Source organism: Pyxicephalus adspersus, chromosome 3, assembly GCF_032062135.1.
Source record: "Pyxicephalus adspersus chromosome 3, UCB_Pads_2.0, whole genome shotgun sequence".
NCBI classification, from domain to species: Eukaryota; Metazoa; Chordata; class Amphibia; order Anura; family Pyxicephalidae; genus Pyxicephalus; species Pyxicephalus adspersus.
The window spans coordinates 112,183,181-112,199,274 of record NC_092860.1 but is presented as its reverse complement, the minus strand read 5'-3'; the positions used below and the strand labels follow the sequence as shown (position 1 = coordinate 112,199,274).

The following is a 16,094-nucleotide window of genomic DNA, read 5'->3' as shown; positions in this document are numbered from 1 at the left end:
CCACAGGAAGTGTATTGGGCAAGTGTCATCCCATGTCAGTGAATGCATCCCTATGTGGTAGGTACATTACAATACATGAAAGACTCTTTGTTCTCTGTAAAGGCAACCACACATGTATCGATATGATCATTCAACTGATCCCTCAATGTGACTAAAATGAAGGAATTTATTGAAAATGGAAAACCAAACACCCTCCATTCAATTAATTTAGTTGGGTTTGATGAAATTCAAAGTGGTCAAATTGACTTACCTTGGCAGAATTTTAATGATTGCTTCTGATTGATTGAATGAATACCTGCATATGGGTCAGACAACAATTTGTATTATAGATCACATAAAATATTGATCTTAATAGCTACTTTTTGATAGATTGAAATTCTATTTATTACCATATGTGGTACATCCATTTATATATTTTAACAAATAAAAATTGATTTCAAAATGATAGATAAATTGCTACTTTAAAGGTCTGCTAAAGAGAAATCATTATAATCATACATACATAGACTTTATACAGCCTACCTTGTTGTTATAAACTATATTATCAATACAATACACTGCTGATTTGTCAGTAATTGTGCACTTTATGACTTCCTATTTCTATTACTGTATTTTGTATTTAGAATTGGCTGAAGAGCTAAGCAGCTGTGTCACAGCATCCAGCTATCTGCTGTCTTGTGTACTTTGTTCCAGGATTAGCTGTTGCTTATCCAGAGTATATTAAAAGAAACTTACAGACTCTGCACAAAGAGAATGTTACAGTGACCCCATAGCAAAGGAGAGGGAGAGGGTCTGCTGTGCTGAATATGTAAGATATTACTTTGGCCTTCAATCCTGAATGGGCCAGACAGAGGGGCATGTAATCTGCCTGCCATCATTATTTAGATCTGCTTCTGCTGCTGCTACGCCTCTTTTTTTAAACACATGCAAGAATTCTCCACTGAGGAGGAGGGACTTTTATTGTGAAAGTGCAGCTGGGCAGAAGAGGGATTTTTCTGTGTAGAATCACTGAGTCATGAAGTTAGTGATCCAGCTCCTCTCTAACTAAACTATACATACCTGCTGGGCTTCATTCAGAGTACCGGCCCAGGGGCTTCTGACGGTACACCACAGCTCCAGGGGCAAGGTAAGATGCTGGCGGGGGATCCTCGGATAATATTACTGCTTTGGTTACAAGTTGTAATCCAGGAATTTTGGTTTAGGATACACTAAGTTACTAGACATCATATACCAAGAACTGTTACTGGCTATCTATCTATCTATCTATCTATCTATCTATCTATCTATCTATCTGTCATTTATACATACTGCTATCCATTTGTTTATACCTTTGCATCAATTAAAGGATGTGATATCTTTGCGTTATTGAATCCCGGTGTTATTTCCTATTTGTGTTTCTTCTACATATTTGGATTTTCCATCATGTTGTTTTTTTGACAATAAATAGTGTCCATCATTTCAGGTCCCCGAGACAACCTGGTTGTCTTTAGCAGGATTTAGTTTTTTGATTATCTGTCTACACCTTGGATTAGATAGTATATGTTTTATAGGTATGGATGTTTATATGTACATCATGTGAATAAATGAAGCCAGTCATACCAAGATATATGCCTGTATATGGCATGGTTGTTCTTTCCCTGATACGGTATATTTATACGTGCAATTATAAAAATTGTGACATGGTTTATTAAAATTGCATACACATACATAGGTCTCAGTCACATACAAGATCCTGTTTTCTGTTTCAAACAGTTCAAATCATTTAGTTGGAACCTAAAGATTTCATTGTGTGCTTGAAACAGATTTGGGGCTTGATTTATTAAAGCTCGCCAAGGCAGGAGAAAATACACTTTCATCAGTGAAGCTGGGTGATCCAGCAAACCTGGAATGCATCAGGTTCAGGATTCAAAACATTTGCTAGCAAATAGCAGAAATACATTCCAGGTTTGCCGGATAACACAGTTTCACTATTGAAAATGTATTTTCTCCAGCCATGGAGAGCTTTGATAAACCAGGTTCTTGGTGTTCTATCATCTATACAGCTGAAAAAGGTTCCAGATAGCAGATGTCAGTTAAATACAAATGATGACCATTGCCCTACAATTATATATTACAGACAGAGATCAGGCACTTTCACTTGCAATTTAATATACAAGCACAGCACAAGGATCATCACGGAAAGTCACACAGGTGTTGCCACATTACTTCCTATCCCTGGATTACCTTTTTATTGGACTTTTAATAATATGTTTGTTAAATGGGTGAGACTGAGAGTGGCAACCCAACCACTATGGTAGATGGTAGTAACAGAGCATATGGTCCCTTCTATTAGGTAGTTACTGTGTATTAAAATGCAATAAGAAGCATATTCATTCTATAGTCCAGAAATCATTAAATTATTCATTGCAAATATTATCTAAAATCTTTTTTTATATTGACTTCATCCAATGCCCTGCACAGCCAAAATCAAGATGAGAGTGGAAGGACCGGTAGTCAGAACCAATAAGTCTCTGCCTTCTTGAGGTGCATTGGGCTGGAGGTGTTTGGGTGGCCTTTACAAAGGGTCTTTTATAGTCAGGTAGTAACACAGGCATCTGCAAACTGTGAACTGTAGCGTTATGCTCTAGCTTTGCTTGTTGTGGTATTACAAGAATGACTAAGTACATAAATATTTTAGCAGGAAAAGCCTTTGATTCACGTTTTTATTTCAGCTGTGCTGGAGTTCTGCCTTAAAGAGCAGAGCAACCCAGTGCAACTTTGGTTCATGTTGTAGCCTGGGACATTTGTTTAATATTGAGTTTTTGAGACAAAAATACTGCAAAGTTTCCTGGCAGAAGGGATGTATTTTTAAAAAAGGCTGAGAAGGAAAATGAAAAAGACGGGACTTCTAATGATGTGTTTTCAGAAACTTGGAAAGTAGAGATGACTTTTGGAAAGAGACCAGTATCAGCAAAGATGACAGTGGACTAGGAGCTTTGTATAGCAATGACTTGAAGGGCACCAACTCTCTGGTAGAGAAGCACATGCAGGAAAGGCCTTTAACACAATGGGGGGGTTGACATCTTTCTTTGCAAAGCCTTCATATGTGTTTGTTTTCTGTGTTGTCAGGATACTGTATACTCTCTCCCTGAATAGGAATCATCTCTAGCTGCCTTCAGGCATTAGGAATTTGATTGTTGAAGACAACAGTTTAGACCCCAGACATTATTAGATGTTGCTTGTCACATGTACACAGCTGAGACAAGCAATTGTAGGCTTTACTAAAGGAGTATCTCAAAGAGTTCAAAATATCAATTCCGTAGGAATTAATTACGGTACTTCACCTTCCTATGCAATGATGCTGACAAATGTGCTAATAGTATTCCAATTAAATTGTAACTTTTTGGAGATGTTTTGGAAGCAGTCATTCAGATCTGTATGTCATCTTCCTTCTTATGTATTATAAAGACACCATAGGCTATCAATGTTACATTGAAGCTTACAAATGTGCTAAAGGTATTCCAATCAGTGTACAGTAGTCTAATTCGTGAGAGATCATTTTAGATTACTGTCATAAGCTATAGCCATTTCAACTTGCACTTTGTCTTAGGGCCAGGGCAACTACTGGGCAAGTTTTGCTAAGTTTAAAAGAAAGATGGCATGAAAACATGTCTTGTAGGACTTTTGTTGTCCTTTATTTTTTAGTTGTTTTCTTTAGCTGTGTTTACCAGCTAAAGCATTTGCAATCAAAACTTTATTGGGCTAAAGAATAGGAAAAGACAAAGTGCAACATTGATGCAGAAAAATCAATTTGATTCCATTATCCACCATTCTCGAGCAGTCAGGACCATTATATATGGCTTATAAATGGCTGCTAAAGATTTCTGCAAGTTTCAATGTGTTTTTTTAATATGTGGGATTTGGTCAATAGGTTAGGCATGCAGTTGATAATCGTGCAGCTTACTGTTCCCAGGCGATCAATTTTAATGGCTATGTGCCTGGTAGTGGTGATCGGGAGGATATTAACCTGCATTCACAAGCATTTTCTTAAATGCTGTAGTAAGTGGTTTCTGTGCAATTCTCTTGTCCAATGTCGTTACGGATCATGTGTCATCCTCTGTCCTTCAGAACACTTTCAAATGTAATTCAACAGCTTTGCAAATGTTTGCAATATGGTTAGAAAGCATTCCTATTCAAGTTAATGAAGGCAGTTTTGAGGTTGACTGCCCCTAGGCCCTGCATGTAGCGTCTCAGAAACCTCAACACAACTGCACCGTCTGTGAATGCAGGCAAAAATAGACTATAGATGTTAACTGTTTTCATTAATTTCCTTTTTATTCAGACATCATTGCAGTTCACTTGCAGTTGGAATACATTGAACCACTGTGGTTTGAACCTAGCCATACTCTTACCTTTTTTTACAATTGCTTTACAATTCCTTTTACTAAATTATATAGTGCTGCTTGTTATTAGAGTTGATTTTATATTTTGGTTTTGAGGAAGGAAATTGAAAGCAAGTCAAAAATGTTTCTGTGATACGTTGTGTCCATTTGACACTGTCAGTGAATCATGTATCCATTATTAGACAAATATCTTTTTCATTTTTAGACACAACAATGATGACATCATAGGTGATGTGTGTGTTTGTGTGTGTGTAACAGATTGTGCTGTACTTAATGACTCACAAACTGTCCAGACTGTCATGTAGAGATTAGCCTCCGCTTTGTTTTACATTCCAGCCAGACTCGAGTCATAAAGAAAGTCTCATATTTTACCTACAAGCACATTGATTAGGGTTACCTATACTATGAAACATCAAAGGGGATCTCTGTTTAGTGTAATCACACACCAAGAAGGATGTAGTTTACAATATCATGCATTAATTTGTACTCAGATATAGTTCAGCAAGTCATTAATTCTGAGCAGATGGTTTCTACTGCCCAATCAGTAAAACTGCTCAAAACTGCAAAAACTGCTAGTTTATGACTTGGGTCATGCTGACCTAACCAATCAAGAAGAAGAAGGATAAAGATGGCAGCGCTCATGGCAAAACGGGGACAAGTGACGTAGGACAATGCCTGACGTAGGTATCCCAGGAGGCTTTGCGCTCCCATTCATTCTTGGCTGCCTAGGCAGTGCTGCACCCTTTTTTTTTTTTTTTTTTTTTTTAGAGAACCCTCTATATGTAAAGTGAAAATTCAGTGAAAGTACAGCAGCTCACCCTCATGAACTAAATTTCTGAACAAATAGCTAACTGTATATCCCTAGATGAAGTTGGTTTCTCACTTCCGTGTTAATAATAATACAGGTTGAGAATAAAAGGGACGGCTCAGTAATGTCAGTTCAAACTGTTCTTCTTTCAGACATGAGTGCTTTTTTCTTAGTGTTATAGCTTCTAAAATTCTGGAGCGTTCATTTCATATGGCTTGTTAGAGTCTACTGTGTTCAACCTCTCATGTGAAGTTGGGATGAAAGATCAACCCCCTCCCTCCAGCTGTCATGTCTAGTGTAGATTTGAATTTGATTAATTAATTCCTGCATTAGAAATGGATTGTTGGAGAAAGAAGAATCTAATTGCACTAATTTTAAAAACTCATGGATGGATTGTCTTTTGCCTTCAGCCACAAGGATTAGTGGGTTTAGTATGTATTATACACAAGCAGGTACAGGAAACAGTGGCAGTTATTGTTATTGTGATGATGGATACTGTAATGTAGAGCTATAAACTCAGGATTTACCTTTGACTGCTATGAGGTACTACCCAAACCATACTTTGTACACTGTAAAACAAGCAGTTTGGCATTTATAAGAAGGATCATATACCTACCAATCTGTAATAAACATTATAAACACTAAACAAAACTAATAATGGTAATAAATAATTTATAGCTGTGTATATGGTAAAAGTGAGCAATAAATGTATCATCAAATAAAGACGGATGGCTACATTGAATTCTTGAATTATCTCTACAAACACTGTATCTCTTCCTTCTGGAACGACAGCTACATAAACCTAATGAGGTGTACATCATCACTTCCTCAAATTCCTGAGTGCTCCTTAGTCTATAGATAAACATTGGGGTTTTTCCTAATTTATCTGAAAAGGATCCACAGTGATGTTTGCTATTTTGGGGCCTACATAGGATGTGCTCAGGCTCAGCTTACATACTACAGTCTAAAAGTATAGAGCCCAGAAGGCAGAATGACTTTAAGCTGTTATGTTATGTCAAGTAGATGAAAGACAAATTCTGACTGTGGAGTCTCCATAAAGACAACGTACATCTTATTTATCAATCTCTTAAAGGTGAACTATCTGTGCTGCCAATGCAACTAATTAATTTTCTGTTTTGTTCTCTATTTTGTAAAAAAAAGTAAGATCTTTTTCATGGCTGTGGGCCTACAAATTTTTTTGAAGCCTATTTGCCTGCATGTCTAATTGTTAGGCCTAACTCTTTCCCTACCCCTCCAGAGTACCCTTGCACATGTTGAGAGAAAATCTTCAAAATCTGTTTGACATGGACGTGCTCTGTAGAACTAGTAGGTGGGGGGGTTTGAGGAGACCAGTCATCTAGGACACACCACGTAGGCTGGGATGATCAGTCTCCTCAACAGGAAATGCAGGAAACAGCAACATTTACTAATGAAAGCTGAAACACTTGGTTCATTTTTTTTTCTTGCCAGGGCAGCTTTAAAATTAGGCCCTTTGAAGCATAACTATTAATGAACAGTTAAGAACAGCAAAGTAATGAGATTTGTATGTAAAACGCATGAACAATGGTGAACACGAAATAATAAAAGCCATTTTGTGACTGCAGGCACTGCAGGCCAGGATTTACACAAATTTTACCCAAAAGGCACACATTTTTCACAATTGATTATGACATGAATCATGAGTAAAAAAAATAATCACTTGTTTAGAAATGTGTAAAATTTGGAGAAAAAGTAGATGAATCATGGGTAAAAACATTTGCAAGTAGACTTCCTAAGTTGTCATCACCTTTTTTTATCATGGGATCCCCCTGTACTACTGGAACTGTTGAAAGGTATAACAATAGCTGGAAGATTTTAGTTTTACTTTCCAATTAAAATACTGTTCAAAGTCATCCACTTTCAGGAATAGAAAGCTGAAAGTAAAAAACGTATTTTGCCAGTAAAGTCACAAGTCCCTGGTGACTTCATCAGCTGTCATGATGATGCCTAATTCCAACACTTTGCAATTGTACTATTTAGTATATACATATATATATATATATATATATTTATCACTAGACACAATATAGTTCTCTTTGTCCTATGTTTTCTATAGTGTTGGAGAATATTAATTGTCCTCTGTCCAACAAGGCCCAATATGCAGTATCTTATCTGTGGGATGAAGCTAAAGCTCTGTCTACATAATACATGCTTATCTAAACCGAAACCATTTAATTTTAGTCAGAATGAAGAATGGAAGGAGGTAACAAACCCTAACAAGTTTAACTGCTCTGTGTTCCTGTTGTGGCAAATGGCCATCTCTTTTTGATTTGATGACCATTTTGGAAATCCATTTTGGAAATCCATTTTGGAAATCCAAAATGTACATTACAGCTGTCACCAGAACAGAACTAGAAGAAAAAGCCTCCAAAAGGATCACCTTTTGGGGACAACTGTCTATCTCTGAAGAAAATTATTTCACTTCCTGTTGTTTCTGTAGGACAGGAAGTAAAGTGAAATCTCCCCAACAGGATGCAAACATACAAAAATAACTGATGTGGATTACAACCATTTCTGCTGTATCCTTAACAAAATCATATTTTGACTGTGGATATACTTTAAACACATCTCTTTTTATCTTTGACTTCTGATTAATAATGACAGTTATTGACTTAAAGGTTAAGAAGGAGTTAAATCACCTTTAGCTGGTTTGGTTACATGGATAGTAATGACATTTTCACAGCACATTAGGCTACCTTTTATGGCTCCAGCATAAAGTTATTTGTTCAGCAATGTGCCCTTTTAAAGCAAGTCTAGCTGGAGGAGAACATTTTCTCCCATCATCCAGGCTCTTACATGTCACTGCAAGACATAAAGACAATTTTTGTTGTCAGTTCAGTTCTACTGTACAGTTAAAAGTTTTTTTTTCTGTAATTCTGAATTAGGGCATTGTATGTTTTTATGAGTTAGAAAAAACATTTAAGGTTTGCTTGAATCGGCATTAAAAGTAATCTCCAATGTTAAAAAAATAAAAGGAAACTTTGCTACTGGCTATCTGAGAACACCAGTTACCAAGCCTTGGCAATGTTTGGCGGAGTATTTTGTTGTCATCCTGTAAATGCACATGAGAGAGTTCCTTCTGGGGGTTGTTCAATTAAAGTATCCACAAGCTTTTGCTGGGCCAACTTTGAAGTGAATCTGTTGCTTTGATCTGTATGGGAAGATCACATGTTCACTTTCAGGTCAATTTTATTAACTTTAGCACAGTGACAGTCTTTTTGCTTCACTGATTAACTTTATTCATTTCCTAAGAATGCTTTCTCTGAAGGAGAACTCAAGTCAGGAAATAAGAAATATCCCAACATCACTGTGCTAAGGTTATATATTAAAATGAAATCTCTGTAAAATATAAAAGCATGTAGGGTTGTATGTTGTTTAGTAGTGTACTGCAGATTAAACTAAATGTAGCATTATGCATATACATATGTGAGAAAAGTATTGGAATGTTTTATTTACCAAGTGATATATTATACAGCTATGTAAAGAGCAAATACAATTTTGGAACAGGTGCTGTTTTGTTATGGGGCTGACTTTTAACTGAATCTTGTGGTCAGCTCACTCCACCTTCTAGTTGGTGTTTAGCACCACAAACCTGATCCATGTTGAGTTAATGCGCAAAGTGCTAAACAATAATATAGATAAAGTCTAACTTTAGACATTTTAAAGGGGTATAGAGGGAAAAAATAAAATTTCTGTTTTATTTCCCTCATCTGTGCCTGTTGTGTAGTACTTCCTTCACTTCATATCCCCGTAACTTGTCTTGATCCCTAGATAACATGATAACATCATACTGTATTCCATTTCAAAAGTCGCTGCTTAGGAGTGATCCCTGAACAGCTAACATGTGATTAGGTTACATAGCACTAGGAGGAGAGTTGTTCTGCCAAACACTCGGTAGGCATGGTACATGACCTTTAAGGGCAAAGAGCGAGGTTCTGGTGGCAGAGTTATGTCTAAAACAAGTAATCCCTGAATAGTACAGAATCTAGTTTACTTTACATAGAAACCACTCACCTCCAGTGACAAATGACACTGTCTTTAACACTGATTTCAGTAATGATGATAACAGTACTACAAATAGTAAACATAACAAATATATAAGCTCTATATATATATTGTACCTATGGTACCAATTTCAAGTTTTCATAATTAGTAATTCTATATTCCTATTAAGTGAAATAACCTACTAAGCTGGTATGATTGTATATCTAAAAATAGTCACAGTCAACTGGACTTGTTTTAGTTTGAGTTTTGTATGTTGAAGAAATTTCACAGCCTTCTTTTCTGTAGGAAAGACCCCAGCATTACCCATATGATGCCAGTTTTAGTAATATCCCAGGAATTTCCTACTAGTGAAGGAAATCCCCCAGCCTCTCTGTGCCCTTTGTTGTTTGACCTGCCAATAAATGTATTTTCTGTTTCTTTTGAAGTAGTTGTATATTAACAAAGCTATATTTGCCCACTAAGAATAGGCATTCACTGTGGTGACACAATTCATGGTAAATACCTTTTAATGCATTGTCACTACTACAACCCACATGGACTGGTTACTGAAAATTAGCTCCTGTTATATCAGGAATTCTAGCAGCAATGCAATATTGTAAAAAGTAACATACCTCCATTAGGCGTAAAGCTACGTACACACTTCCAATGGTTCTCACCTGATAATCAGCTCAGGGCCGATATCGAAAGAGAATCTTAAGTGTACATTGCGCGTCGTTCATCGTCCGAACGGCCATCCTGGCAGATCCACAGACAATGAACGATGAACGATCATAATGCAAGTGAAAGGGGAGAGCGAGCAGCGGGGTGCCGCTCTGTCGCTCTCCCCCTACCCTCTGCATAGAGCAGAATGGTGCTGTATGTACAACACCGTTCATGCATCATGCAGTGCTAGTCGTTGGAAAGGATCGGGGAAGATCCTTTCCAACGACTGTAATTGCAAGTGTGTATGCAGCTTTAGGACTGCTAAAGATAAAAAAAAAGCCTTTATTTTTTATTTTTAGCAGATTTATATTTATACGGCCAGAATGGTCAGGATGTAAGGCATATTGATAAGACTTGATGGTATGGAAGTAGTAGATAAATGCTCAGGAGTAAGAATGAAACTGAAGTTGTCCCAGCTTAGTGAGTGGCCCATTGTACCCCTTTTTGAATTATGTTATACAAGGGTTTGCATGCTTGGGGGTAATACATAGGCCACTGCATACTGTAGAAACTGGAATACAAATAATTTGCAGATAGTTTGCATATTTTTGTACCTGACCTGATAATCAGATATAGACTAGATTTACAGTTTTCTCTAGTGCCAAGGTGCCAACCCACCAACCTTCATTAATAGGGGTATTTGTCCCATAATTACTAACACATTTAAATGTAAAGTAATACCTTATCCATACTTACAATGTTAATTGCCAGTGGTTGCTAGCTAAGCCATGCCAAAGTACAGTGAAAGAAACAATTATTGAGAGAGAATGATCCCTTAATCCTTCCTTCACAAAGTGTGTGTATTTTTCATGCTACCTTAAATAACCTTGTTTGGAATGTTCAGATATATTTTATGGATTTCAGCTACAGATGTTGTTACAACCATACTTATTTTCTGCAGAAATCTGAATTGTGAACTGAATGGAAACCTGCATTTCTGCCCATCAATGTTTGACTGTTTTTGTTGCTCACACATTGTGTTGCCATGCATTTCTTTTGACTTCATTGACACTGTGCAGATTGTAATCTCAAAGTTTACTAAAGTTTACTGACCATAACGTTTACTGACTATACATATCACAGTTTCATTGCAGAAACACCTTTAAATCTATGTTTTACACAGGCCTGACTAAATTTAACTTGAAAGGATTGGTAAGGGAGGTACTAACCTGGAAATTCACTGGATTTTAAATCTCAGCCATGGAGGCTTAACATTAGATGTGGGGATTACCTAGGGAGGTCTACATTCAAATACAGTCTTCTTGGAAAGCCACTGTATGGAAACACCTAGTAAATACCTTATGTTATCTGTTCTTTTTAGATATGTTAAATATATCATTCCATGTATTTTGCTGCATGTGTTCAGAAAATAAAAAAATACCTGTTCATCCTTTTAGACACGAGAACTGTCCTATGCATTGCTCACTATGTCTGTGTTCTCTCAGTCCTAGTTCCTCTCTTGAACAACAAACTAGAGAGTTATAGACAATGGGTGTTATTCTGTATCCATCTAGTAGAAGTTACATCAACTGGACTTGTTCATGTAAGACGTTTCGCAGCTTTCCAAGCTGCCTTTTCATTAGGCAGGGCTGACATAATTTCCTGTGATTTTTGTCCAGTAAATATATTCTTTTGTTAATCCACAATAGGGAATTAGAAACTGGCTGCATTTTCGTCAGATCAATTTTTTTTCTTCTTGCAAGGATAAAACATATGGGAATGTACATGTATTGCAAAAATATGATGAAGTGTATATCTATATCCATTACCCATGCTTACACAAAACTGCACACCTGTGTATAAAGTAAAATACATGATGTGGTCCTAATGCTTCTGGATTTTTTATGAGAACTGGAACTATAATTTCATATTTTACCTGCACTGCCACCTGCAGAGGGTTATCTAAGATTGCATCTCTTCAAAATATTGTTATTCCATAAACAAATTCATTGCATAATTACCTAGTAAAACAACATAGTCATCAAGCATAAGAAATAAAAAAGAAAAAAGTAAAAGGTGGTTCCCACTGTTTCTCACAACATTTACAAGGCACTATGAAAAGAGGGTCAAAAGCGGATAAGGTTTGCCCGTACAATTAAAACAACCTATGGCTCATTAGATTTAGGAAAACCTGATTTTCCTATTTTGTTAATTAAAAATAAACATCATTTGAGAGTAAACAAAACATTACAGCATTCTGATGAGGCAAGACTATGCTTCAAGCTTAGGATCAGAGCAGAAAAACAAGGGTGAGGTAATGAGACAATTTCTACTGCATTATTAGCAATTACTTATAAATTATGTCATCTAACACCTTGAGGGTGTGAGTATTTATTAATCACCACACCTTTCTTATTGGGTATTAGTGTACTCTTACTCAGATTAAATTTGATTGTTATTTTCACTACTGTAGATGTAAGTATTTAATGAAAAACAATGATATGTTTCTACCTGTTTATCCACCCTGCCATGCTCCTAGCTAATAAGGCATAGTACATCTGTAATTAACTGGGTAACCATATATGTATCAAGGATTTTACGGTCCATCTGTACAGTTTTTATGTAGCAACCTTTCACCGTACAACTGGAAATAGTTAATGGATGTGGATTTTAACATAAGTATCGTCGATATCACTCTCTGATTTAGATTTACTCTATTACTGGTGCCTGACATTTTCTGTCTTCAAAGTGGTTGGCACCAAGGATTGGGGAACCATCCATAGTAGATGGAAAAACCATCCACTAACATCTGTAAAAACTTCTTGCTGACCCAGGTTGTAAGGGATTGCTTAAGTATAGAGATTGTCAGTCTCGTTGCAATCCTATGTCACCTATGTCATGTAGTACTTGTATGTACTAATGTGTAACACCAGCACAGGTAATGCAAAGCAATGCAGCATGTATGCATTGCTCTGTTACAGTGCCATTCATTATGAAAAGTCAACAAACCACCAGAATGCACCAGCCTTACAATGCAGTTAACCTCAACATCAAAACAAACACATGTCTGTGGGTTGAGTTGTGTAACCTGTGCACTGCAACACACTTTAACACACAAAAGCATGTTCAATTAGGAGCATTGCAGTTAGAAATAAATATGCCCTTTTGGTTTCCTTTTTTATAAGGTGCAATATATATAATGATGTCAACTGCCTTTTTTTATCCAGAAGACTGGGGTTGACATGTGTTTTCAATACAACTAGACTTAAGGTGGCAAGTTAGATTGTGTGGATTGCACAGTTAAAACTGCATTCATATTCTAAAACTGGTGGTAATAATTTTAAGATTAAAAATGTATTCCATATGTTAGCGCTGCATTTAGCTTATTTTTGTAGACATTTATAGAGGTTTGGACATTAATAGGCAAATTTAAAATACATATGCTAGAAGTAATACTAGAAGGTGTTTGTAGATTTATATATTGTGTTTTACTTTTATAGATAGCTCACTTATATTCTAGTTTGTGCCATCCTGCATTGCAATTCTAGCAGCGTTCATATTGTTTATTACAAAATTAAACTTCTAGCTGTCAAGGAATGTTTTACTAGGAAGAAACATGATTTTGGCGCGTGCATTTGGCCTTTATTGCAACACATGTAACTTGGTAGTGTTCATCCCTTAAAAGGGAAAAAAGGATAGTGAAAATAAACACTGCAAAGAAGATATTTAAGTAATGACCCATCATTATCTATCATTAAAGATGCATGGTAATATTTCCTGCTCTTGAGTTGTGCGGTTTCCTTAGCTTCTTGTTAACAGAAGATGTTAGGAAAGTGTCTTGGAGTGGGGGCAGGCTATCATCCTAACCCCAAGCAAAGCAATAATATGTTCCAGTTAAACAGTTCAGTAGCCTGCAACTTATTCCGAATATGTGAAAAAACAACTGACACTGTCTAAACCTGCAGATTCTCATGTGCTGATGTCAGGCCTCTCCGGAGCCGTTGCCATTTTTCCTTAGAAATGTCTAATTATGGGTGCTTTATAAATTGTTTATATACAGCAATACTGCTTTAAGTGGCAGGTGAAGTTTGAAATGGAGCAGATCCTGAAAATCTGTCATTCTTTTCCATCTAAATTGGATTAGCATAGCCTCATTTTTTGATTGATGTATATATAAAATGTATTCATTATTAGCTTTGTTCTCACTCTTTTTGATTTGTAACTAATTAAAAGGTATGCTATTGAGATACTGATAAGGAAAAGACATATTTTTATTTTTCATTAATATAATATTATACATAATTATTTGCAATTTATACTGATATACCCTTACATTGCATTCATTTCTTGAGATAGGTGGTTGATAACTGCATCATTTATCATTCCCCAGGTGCTTATTGGCAACTATTTAGTGCCCAGGAGTGGCTATAGGCCAAGAAAACAAAGATACAAAAATGAATCCTATATGAGTTATTCTCATATTTTGGGGGCAAATGGAAACTGGTTCATAGTGTTATCTAGTCTGAACTTAGTCCTATGGCTGGACTGCCATGTGCAATAGCTAGATTTTTGGTGATTATAAAGTACTAGGTTTTAGGACATATTAGAGGACATTTTCAGTGGTATAATATGAAATAAAAATATAGAACACCCCTGTTTTGTAACATTGGCTCACTAGATCATAGAGCGGCCATATTATGGCTAAAGAAACAAACAGCAGTACATACCAGAAGGGTTCTATCTAAACTAAACATTTTATGTATATGCCAAAAAGACAAAAAATAGGAAGCCATTGCCACATTCTCTCTATTACTTCTCCATTCATGATGCATTGGGAGAAATGTAAGGTGGCCAACTGAGTTCTACCACCAAAAATGTAAACTCCAAGTTATATATGTTCAGATATTGTGATTGTGTAAACTATGCCTTTTGGGAACTAGTACACTCATATTCATCTTAAATTTGGACTATTCAGACTTTTTAAAGTATCTAACAATATTGTTTAACCTCCATGCACATTATAGTGTTGAGTGTTTCTCCAATCTCCATATTGCACGCTGTGTTTAATTAGATGGTGGAATGGATGGTGGATGGGAAAGTTAGGCTGGTGTTTACTGAATTTAGTACAGACTTAGTTTAATTTAGTTGTTTTTAACCTAAAAGAAATAAACATGATCAATGCTTCGATGGTCAGAGTAATTCGGCTACTTTCTTATCCTGAATGATAGTTTTGTGCTAAATGAATGTCAGAACACCAGAGGTGACATGCTGAATATTTTCCAATGAAGCTAATAATAACAGACTTAATTTCCTTGGTTTCATAATGACATGATGCCATTATAATGTAGCTAATGAATAAAATCTGAAAGGTGTGTGTGTGTGTGTGTGTGTGGTCTATTTAGTCTCTATAGTAGCCACAAAATAATGTATCATAGTTGCTTGAATTTTATATCTTTTAAATTCTTTACGGCTGGCCAGAAATAGAAACCCGTATGTTGGAATCAGCACTCCCAGAAATTCATAGTATTACCAAATTTAGAATTTTATTGTTTGCAAATGCTGCACAATTACAGTTCACTAAATTGGCTTATTCAGTTGGTACATTTCTCGAATAGGTTTGAAGAGAAACATAATGTGCAGAATCAATGAAAAGGAATGTTTGCTAACCTTTAATTTCTCAAGTTTCAAGGTTAACTTTTGCATGATCTAAGCTTAGCTAGTGACCCACAAAATTAGATCCAGCTGTCTTAACTATGACTTGATGTTTGTAGGCTGAGCTGACATCACTTGCTTCTGATCCCCCCTTCCCCCCATCAGCTCATAGACAATACTGTTGCCAGTTAATGCCAGTTAAGGAAATTGTGTTGAATCAAATAATTTTCTATAGACTTTATTAACCACTTGAGAATTCCATTATCCAGGGTATCCATCAATAATTACACACAATTAACAGTTGTGTGATTATTAATAGTAATTATAAACCCGTGCTTCCATAATCCCATCCCAAAGACCAAAAAAAATAGTTTCATAAAAAATGGCATAATTTGCATCGAAAAGGTACATACAGAGCCACATGGTGCTATTTTGACATTTTTTTTTTTTTTTTTATGAAACTGAGTTTTTATTGAAAAAATTTTTTACAAATACAACAAAAGAAACAAAACAAAAAGAACATGGACAAGAACACAGCATACAGGAGCATTAGCAACATATTACCA

The 16,094-nt window shown here is 36.0% G+C and overlaps 1 protein-coding gene across 5 annotated transcripts in view; it reads left to right on the top strand.

The window, feature by feature from the left end:
• Window positions 1-16,094, top strand: part of PALLD (palladin, cytoskeletal associated protein) — a 200,237-nt gene that overhangs the window by 138,921 nt on the left and 45,222 nt on the right. The window contains exon 1 of one of the 5 annotated variants that reach the window (XM_072406030.1): window positions 905-1,126. The exons of the other annotated variants lie outside the window; for them this stretch is intronic. The gene's annotated coding sequence lies outside the window, so the exon portion shown is untranslated. Of the gene's footprint in view, window positions 1-904; window positions 1,127-16,094 lie in introns of those variants that run through there. 5 annotated transcript variants of the gene reach the window in all.